The 10036-nt window shown below is 37.1% G+C and overlaps 2 long non-coding RNA genes across 2 annotated transcripts; one reads left to right on the forward strand and one right to left on the reverse strand.

Annotated features, from left to right (window-relative positions):
- Window positions 1-2555: 2555 nt before the first annotated feature.
- LOC142223417 (uncharacterized) lies at window positions 2556-3077 on the reverse strand. The gene is made up of 2 exons (XR_012718719.1): window positions 2835-3077; window positions 2556-2770 (listed from the first exon to the last, which is right to left on the reverse strand). It is a non-coding gene; the product is annotated as an uncharacterized LOC142223417 (long non-coding RNA).
- A 2736-nt stretch (window positions 3078-5813) lies between these two features.
- Window positions 5814-7165, forward strand: LOC142223423 (uncharacterized). The gene is made up of 2 exons (XR_012718722.1): window positions 5814-6554; window positions 6779-7165. It is a non-coding gene; the product is annotated as an uncharacterized LOC142223423 (long non-coding RNA).
- Window positions 7166-10036: the final 2871 nt, after the last annotated feature.

The raw sequence follows: 10036 nt of genomic DNA on the forward strand, positions 1-10036 counted from the left end.
CATAAGCACCCTTTCTATAAACAGATTCAAAATAGCCCGCGAAACAGTCCGCAATGGACTGGTCCCCATAAAAGTCAATACCATCCCTCCGGATATTCGACGGCCTAGTCGAAGACTTACGTTTCATCCCAACAAAATCATAAAAAGACCTCGGGTTACAATGAATGTCACTTCTAACCTTATCAATATAACGAACATAACACGCTCTTGATTCCATATTATAAATAGACCTAGCGACAGAGTACCGAGCATAATCAAAATAAGATCTCGTCCTCCTATAACGTCTAAAACATATATTCTATCATTTCTGAGTCTCGTCAACACAGGAGAATACCATGGCCGATTCCTAGGGAAATCCACCCTTCGTCTAGGAACAGTCCGCGACACAAAACCGTCCAAAACCTTGTAGAAATTATCAACAGCCACATCGAGATCGGACAACCGATCACACCTACAAACAGAGTCCCAAGAAAAAGATCCAAAAAAGTCGTCACCCATTCCGATCCACCAGAAGTAGTCAGTGGAGTCAACGCCCATTAAAATCGCCCAAAACCACGATCCTGTCCGAATCATTCATTCCAGACATAATACTATTTATTGCCACAAAATGACGCTCATAGATAGAATACTCAGAAGCCGGAGGAATATATGAGCATGTGACGAATAACCTAAATCCCAGAACATCTACCCTTACCGCAAGGAATTCAATACCATCAACATCGTCCAGAACATTTCGCTCAGATGGGAGGTGTCAAGGACACCAATTAGTACTTCACCACCAATCCTACCCATACGATCCTTCCTGAACACCAAGTAACGACCACAAAGAATCTCAGAATCATATACCGATGGCCTGAGCCAAGTCTCAGTCATAACCAAAACCGCAAACTCAAAATCAAAACTATCAGCATACAGCCTCGATAATTTCGTAATCAACCCTCTGATATTCTGATAAACAATAGAAAAAGAGCCACTCAGTTTTTTGGAGATGGAGAAGGCCTACTAGGTAATCTAGCTAAGTTATCAGACCGATCAACAAACTCCTTAACGAATGCCCTAGGAGGCCAAAAATCACGATTACACAGCGTATCGAAGAGATCAGCATCGACAATAATCTTAAATAAAGAACTATTCTCAGAGAACTGAGACTTCAACCTAATAGTCCTAAAATCCCATATACTATCGACCCTAGACCTAATATAACAATCAATGTCATCAGCCGTCGTTTCCGGGGAAATACGAGAAACAAAAACTACCCTCTTTGAGACAGCCACATTGAGTCTCTTCGAGCTTTTCCTCTTTGGTTGAGGCTGAGGGCAATCCGACAATGTAAGTGTCGCGAAACTTATGAGAGAAACCTGTATCAACCCCACGACCCCGCGAAGAAGTCGAGTCAGTCACCAAAGGAATCGGCGGTACAGGAGCTTGCGTAGACTGTTCAGCTACAATACCTGGAAGAGGATCACAAGATATAGGAGCAGTCACAGCCGCTCGGGGCAGTGATGATACGGCACCACCTTCCGACGTACCGGAAACACTAGGCATCGCATCCTTCGTACCCCTTACAACCTCTGACGCACCCCCAACCGTTGAAGATCCCACACCAGATTTCGGCAGCCTCGAACCAGTCCTAACAACCTTAGTACGGCCCTCCTTCGGCGACGACTTTTTCGAAGACCTCTTCCGTTTCGTACCCGATACAGGAGAGGCAACAAATGACGAAAGATGCGGAAACCTATCAAAGAATGTCGAAAATTTCACAAAGTTCGAATACAGCTCCCATAAGTCACGCGTCAACATAGTCACCTCAGACGTAGCCTCCCTAAAAAAGTTATAGAACTCCACACTAATCTTCCTACATCTCACACAACACCATCTAAGACCGTCCAGTACACCTCGAATGCCAATGCCCATCACAAAGCCAGCATACAATAACAATCTCATCATCAGAAGCCATTTTACAATCCTCATTCGAGCATACCATGGTGAATTCAGTAACAAAATAAAATTATAGTTGAAATCCAAATACAAATTATAAAATAAACTATAACAAAAATCAAATGAAAATATCCCACTGCCTCAATATATTAAGATGCAAAAAAAAAATAAAAACGCCAAAAACACAAATCAACAATACAAGTATTGACAGCACCGTTTGACCACCAAATCAACAATACAAGTATAGACAACACCACTTGATAATAATGTATGTAATAATAATGATAATAATGTACCCACCTGACCACAAAGTTCGTTATCGTATTCGATATAGAAATATTCTCGGTTTTTTCTCGAAGAAAACTATCGAAAACGATATCGAGAATGGTTCGAAAAAATTCCGAAAAACATTCATCTGTCGTGCTGTTACTGCCAGCAAACTCTTCGTTTTCGAAGGCTTGCTAGTGATTCGTTAAATAAGGTTTCGCGATATCTATAATTGATCGTTAACGAATCTATTTCGAATTCGTTTTCGTATTCGATATCATTCCGCTTTCGAAGGTTTTCTATACAGTTTTGTTCCCATTTTGTTCCCATTATAAGTTGTGTAGTAAAAGAAAATTGTCAACTTTGTTTTTATTTTATTACAACACAATACAGATAATTATAATACAAAATAATATTGATATTAGTGTTGCGAACAAAATACTTAAATTATTTACATTTAGGAATATATATTTAAAGTGATTTAAGGCACTGCATGGAGCGCGGAATTTCTTATTAAGCCGGTCGTGGCTATGCCATTAAAAAGGACTATAATCAATGAGTACATCTGCAAATTAAAAAAGAAAGAAAATTGGTAGTTTTTTTTAAAGATATATAAATAAATTACTTACCTCTTTTAGATTCGCTAAGACACTTCTCCCGCACTTAACAGTTTCTTAAACTGAAATGACTTTTTAATCTCTTTCTTTGTCAAAAACAAACAAATAAGCCGAAAAATATTCGTTATTACTTCGAAACAACGAACGTTTGAAATTTTTCTATTATCGAAGTTTTCTCGAACAATGTGCGCGTTAATTTATTTCGAAAAATGTTCGCTTTAGCGAACCTTCGCCATTTCTCGGCACTTTGGTCGGGTGGGTATGTATATCTACAGCCACTGAGAAAATTACATGTACAAAAACAAAACAACTGGTTCAAGAAAGCAAAGCACACTTGTTATTGTAAACTAACACAAACTATTTAAAGGTAGGTACTATGTTCGGTTTCCGCAGCGAAATCCCATACAAAACCAAAAATGCGAAAAACTACCGAAATATTTTTTCGTTTGTGGTACTTTGTTTTTTTTCGAGTTGAAAAACTGACATAAAGCGAATAGTCCCTAAATAGCTCGTGTTAAATCCTTCCATATGTTGAGATTAGTTAGTTTCAAAACATGGCGCCTTTTGCAATGTGAATTAAGAAATAATTTATTTATTCAAATGATTTGTGTGAAATTACAATACAAATGTGGTTCGCATTGTTATTTCAAAATGCAATAAGATCGATTGACAAAATAAAAATAACTTTTTCGTAATAAAGCCACCATCTAGCGGCTCCCTACTACATGATAGAATAGAAATAATGTACATAACATGAAATTTATAGAAAAGTGTTAACAAAATAAAAATCTATTTAGTGAATTTCACTTTACAATCGTTTCTTTTTACTGGGTATAGGGATAATAAACACAAATGCTGGCCGTGCATCGTAATTATAAAGAAGGCAGTGCGATTGATGTTGCAGTACTATGGTAGCTACGAGTGGAATCACAGGAATAAATTGTTATGTTCCAAAAATAAAATGCAAAAATTAATTATGCATATATCTTGCATTTTATCGATTCAAAACCCTGGTTGAATTTTATAACGTGACTGAAATAGTTATAAAAATATACATTGGGAGAGTATAAAAAGAAACATTCTTCAGTAAACCAGCCACTTTGCATCTCAATGTATTAATTTCAGTCAACGAAGTGTTCCTGGTATAGAACACTAACATCCCTTTGTGACGAATTATCTTGCGAAATATAAGTCGGGAACAGTGACTTTTGCTTAGGAACTACCCTTGAACGTGAGTTATAGGCTTATGTTGATTGAACAAAAAGTTTCACTTTGACTATAGCTATTGTATGGTGTACGTGTTTTAACTGGTCACCCTATGATGTTGTTCCCCCCGAGGTAACAACATTGGCAAATGAAATGGCGTTATTATCCTTTGTGGTGACCACTGGATTTGAAATTGCTAGTGAGGCGGCAACAGCATGGGCATAAGTACACTCTTGTCCGCTGGTATTGCAATGCGATTGTGTAGATATTGTGGACAGCAACGAATTAAGTTTGTTGATGAATGTGTCCATTGCTGCGCATGATGTAAAAGTTAGCATAACACCGGAATTATATGTTTGTTAGATGGGCGTTACAAATTGACGGTATCCATTTGGAAAAGCTGAAGAAGACGACAATGAACCACATGTCGTTAAAGCTGTTGCCGAATGTGGTAAGACTCCAGGAGTAGAGCGGCTGGCGTTTTATTCTTAACAATTATTAGTGTCCAGTGCTGTGTGAGGTTTGGTTGCAAAACAATTCAAAAACTAGTAGAAAAAACTTTTCAAAACAATTATCATGAATGCGTGTGTGTAAACAATCTAATCAGCTGCTGCGTATACATATGTAATAATTTTATGACGTTTCGGAGAAATAAACGCGAAATATTTCCAAAATGGCTGTTTTCTTCCTTCGAAATCTATTGTCAACACTCTCATTTTTCAACGCGAAAGAATGATTTAGGGACTTTTTTTCGTGCCAATAAACATAGTACCTACCTTAACAGACAAATAATCCAATGAGAATAAATACAATACAGATTAATTACACAGAGGATTAACTAACATTGAACTTTTCAACAAACTAATCACTTATCTGAATGATTTAAAATACACCGGCACCAATTAAACTTTTCTTTACATTCAAAAAACGCGAAAATTATTCAAATTTTTAATAGCACTAAGAAAAACACCACTAAAGCACAACAGTGTTGCCAATATATGATTTTTCCAGTGTTGCCAATATATGATTTTCCTGGGATTTTAAAAAGCTGCCCATATGGCAACTCTGTTTTGGCAATAACGGATCTGTTGATAAATAAACATTGGAAATTGCATACTTTTCCTTGTATTGGCCGATTCCACTTATCGTAATGTTAATTTTTTCGGTATTTTGTGAAGTGCGATAGCTATTTAACCACTGAAGTTCCAAAAAATTCTTTTCTCCGTGTAAATCGAGCTCGTTTGCTATGTCCCTGTGTAGCATGGAAACATTTGCTCCATCGTCGACAAATGCGTATATCGTGAATTGTTTTTTCTTACCATATGTTATATGGTTATTGGCAGAATTTGGAACAATACGTTTTCGGTGTGGCTTGTTGCGTGGTAGCTTCTTCTCTCCGGCAATGTCGATTCGGTTCCCCCTGTATTCCTGTTGATTTGTGGCTAAATTGCGGTTACAGACTCTGCTGTTGGAAGTGTTTTGTGCAATAGTGAGTGATGTGGTTTTGGACAGTAATTTACTCCACAACGACGCTTTGGATGACAGTTTTTTACTTGGTGTCCCCTTTTTAAGCAACTAAAGCAAGTTTTAATTTGCTTTTTTTTTATTGATCATAGTTCATATTTCATTACAAATTAATAGAACCCCGCGAAACCTTAAGGTTTTTCTGCAGGAGATTATTACATTGTGTTGAAGAGAGTTGATGCATTAATACAATAATAATAGTATACATAATATGGTGAGCATTTTTTCATCTATGCAATATGATTTCTTCATTTCTTTGATTTAATTACTTCATTGTTTATCAAGTAACTCCAGCTTAACTTTACTCCAGCGATCATCGAATGACATCTGCAAAAAGGTTGTATAATTTTTAATACCTTTACACTCACCATTACAGACAGTACATTGATGACTAGAAGAAACACCAACGCATGCAAATTTTCGGTTGGAGACTTGTGAAGTGGTGGGCATATGACGACAATTGGAAGACGTGCTTGCAATTGGTAAGGTGTCACTGACCATGTTTGCCAGACGGCGCAATGATGAAAGCCAATTTGCAAAATCGATGACGGTGGCTGATTCCTGAAGCTGCAGACATTTCTCGGTCCATGGCATTTGACGATTTGTGGACAATTTGCAAACTAGTTCACTGAGAAGCGACGGGTTCATTAAATGATGCTCACCCTTGGCATTTTTCAAAAATGTTGCCATGTTGGATACCTTGTTCGCATAGCTGATGAGTGCTTCCTAATTGTCATTGGAAATATGGGGAATTGCCCTTAGTTTTTCAATTTGGCTCCGGTTTAACTGTTCTGGTCGACCGAAGGTTTCACGGAGCAATTCCAAAATAGCGGTGACATTATTTGACATGCTCAACAGTGACTCTACGGATTCTCTTGCTAGACCTTTTAGAGAATCCCTCAGGCGCATTATTGTCCAAGTTAGTATAACCAAATTCGGTGGTAGTCCTTTCAAATGATTCGTAAAATGTCTGCCATTCTTCTGGAAGGCCTGTAAAAATAGGTAATGGATAAAAATAGGTAATGGCAGTGGCGTTTGGATGTGTGTTTGTTGTAATTGTGCTATCAAAGCAGGCAATGCAGTTAGCGGTTGTAAATTTGCAAATTGCTCTTGCATTTGCTTTTGCATTTGTTGCGTTGTGGCGATATAATCTGCCTGCATTGCTTGCATCTGACGTTGCATTTGTATATTTACGTGCTTTTTAAATTCAATCATTTCTTTTGAAGGTGTCCCGGCTTGATTTGGTGAATTGGCTGGTGCTTTTTGAGAAGATTTAACATTGTTTTGGTCGGTTGCAGTGTTCGAAGCGACATTGACAGGTTCATTTTGCAATGGTGTTTTGGACTTCGGCGAATGGGTAAGCGACATATCGTATATCTCAAAATCAAAATGTGCTGGAGGAATTCCTTGGGTGCTTCGGCCACTGGTTCTTCTCGTCGTTTCTTTTTCAGTCATAAAAACAAAAATGGAGTAACACTTCAAACAGTTTCCACAACATAAAACAATAAAAAAATAAAGAATAAAGATGTTCTCTTGCCACCGTCCCAGAACAAACTTCACCCACAACCGACAGATCCAAATGACAACACAACCAGGCTAATGTTCAATTATAATATTTGTTGTATTTATTTGTTTGATTGGTGAGTATGTGTTTATTCTCTTTACAAAAAATAATTAAATAAAGAAGTATACAGATAACACTTTAAATAAGTAAACTACAGCTCTATTTATACTATTAACAAGGCCATAAATAACAACAATAAAAATTCAAAACGAAGTTGTTAGCTGGGGAAATTTCTCCATTTCTCCGAAAAGTGACAGCTGCCTCAATTTTGGGTAATAACAGTGTTACCCTCTCCAACAGGGGGTATTGAAATTCACTTTAGTGAGTATGCAAAATACCTTGGCGTTATTCTGGACAGGAAGCTGAACTTTAAGCTTAATATTGAAGAAAGAGCGAGAAAAGCCACGGTAGCTTTGCAAAAAGGCAACAGGAAAAAAGTGGGGACTAAAACCGAAAATTGTGCATTGGCTATACACGGCAGTGGTTAGACCTATAATGCTATATGGTGTTGTAGTCTGGTGGCCGGCACTTCAGCAACCGACAGGTTTAGATAAAGTTCAGCGTATAGGCCGGTATGCACCTCTAGCTAAATTTTCGGTAGCAAAAATTTATTTAAGTCTACAACAAAACAACAGGGCTGTGTACACAAATTTTAAACCAGCTAATCGCTTTTAAAAATAGTTAATATATGTTCCAAATATTCCTCAAATAAATTGTTTATTATTTACAGACCTTTTAAAACTTTTACGCACACAGCTTACGAAATTGAACGCTACCGAAAATTTCGTTAGCATAAATAGCAATGCATTTCTTATGGGAATGAAATTTTTCGCTAGAGGTGCATACCGGCCTTATGGCGTGCTTGTGTATCTCAGGCGCAATTAGTAAGACAGGAACAGATTCCTTTAATGTCACGCTGCATCTATTGCCTTTAGACATTTTTGCCAAAAAGTCAGCTGAACCAACAGCTGTGAGGTTGCGCGAGCTATCGCTGTGGTCGGAAAAAATGTACGGTCACAGTTCGGTCCTCAAAATAATGCCAAATGTGCCTAACGTAGTGGATTACACTCTGGCGAAACCACTTTTCGACAAAAAGTTTGAAACTCTAATTCCATCAGTGAGGCGTGGTCTGTGTACCCCCGGGGAATAAAAGATATATAGATTTCTACACTGATGGCTCCAAATTGGATGGACATGTGGGTTTCGGAGTATATTCTAAAGATCTGGAACTTCGAATAGCGAAAAGATTACCTAATCACTGTAGTGTTTTTCAGGCTGAAATTGTTATGTTGTAGTCATTGAAATGCACACTTATACGGTGTTCTCACCAAGCATGTTTTGGGTTTGAAATGTTTTCCCTTTATAAGCACTTCAAAACGAGTCGTTTTCGCCATACTAAAAAACAAGTTCAAAACAAAAGTTTTCCTCCAAAACACGTCAATTTTAGAATGTGAACCCACCTAATTTGGAATATACCCCGAATAACATATCCTATTCAAAATATATGTCAAAATATTGAAATAAGTTTCTAGAAAAAAATAATAAACAAAGGCTTTTAAGAACATGGACATGTGAAAATAACATAAAAAAATTTTCCCTTTGCGCTTGCGGTAATTATTTGGACATAGGTTGCATATATGTGAATTTGGAGTAAATGTGAATTTCTAGTTTCCATGGTAACTGTCAAACTAAAACATCTCAACCCGGTGTGAACGGTAAAATGTTTTGGAGAAACGAGTGAGGAAAACGAGTCGGTGAGAACATAGAATTAGAGAGCTATTGTGAGACTGTTTTATTCAAAGTAGTTAGAGATGGCTTAGAGTTAACATGAATCAATTTATCGTACTAAATTTAATTATCGATAACTACATAAACTAAAAATCGTACCCAATATATAAATTACTCCCACTTAAAAAATTCAAAGCTAAGAAGGAGATGAATTTCAAAAAATAGAAATTAATGAAAATATATACAATAAAATACATCACCGAAATTCATCTGGTGAATAACGAGATATTTCTCTTCTTATTCTGTTACTTCGTCTAGGACCTGGAAGTTGATTTGTAGTTGGAGTTTCGACATCATGCTGTGTTGATTGCTGTTGTGTTGGTACATCAGAAATATTTGGTGGAATTGCAATAGGCTATTGAATAGAAGTTGAGGTTGGAACATCATTGAATTCTGGCTGTATTTCTATCGAAATCTCTTGCGTTTCATCTGATGGAAACGAGTAACGATGATTGTTGCTTAACTGTATAGGATTTCAGAATTTCTTGACTTCATCTGAATAAATACGGGTTGGTTTATCTCGTATTTGGCATTTGATTCTTCGTGATGAGAATGGTTCATAGTAGATTCTAATAATTGTGACCAATTTGTTTTGATAGGACTGCCTCGCATTAGTTCTGCAGGAGACTTTCCTTCTTCATTGGGCATAAAACGATAAGTTCATAAGTATTTGAATACTGCTTGTTTGGCTGATATTTTGACATTCATGTTTTTACGAACAGCTGTTTTGAAACTTCTACCAAATCTTTCAGCTAACCCATTGGAGACTGGATGAAACGATGCTGTTGTAACATGTTGTGTTCCAAGAGTTACACAAAACTTTTTGAATTCAGCCGACGAAAACTGAGGGCCGTTGTCACTTACGATACTGTCTGGAATTCCCTCAACTGAAATAATTGATGATAATGCTGATATGGTGTCCTTTGCTGTTGCACTTGACATCGATAAAACGTATGGAAATTGTAAAAATGCGTCAACAATTATGAGCCACATTGAATTAAATATCGGCCCAGCGAAATCGATATGTATACGTTGCCAAGGTTTAGTTGCGTTTGGCCAACTTTGATAAATCTTATGAGGAGATTGAATTTCTATTTTACAAGTATCACATTTAGAAGCGATAAGTTCGATG

Source organism: Haematobia irritans, chromosome 2 (assembly GCF_050003625.1).
Source record: "Haematobia irritans isolate KBUSLIRL chromosome 2, ASM5000362v1, whole genome shotgun sequence".
NCBI lineage: Eukaryota > Metazoa > Arthropoda > Insecta > Diptera > Muscidae > Haematobia > Haematobia irritans.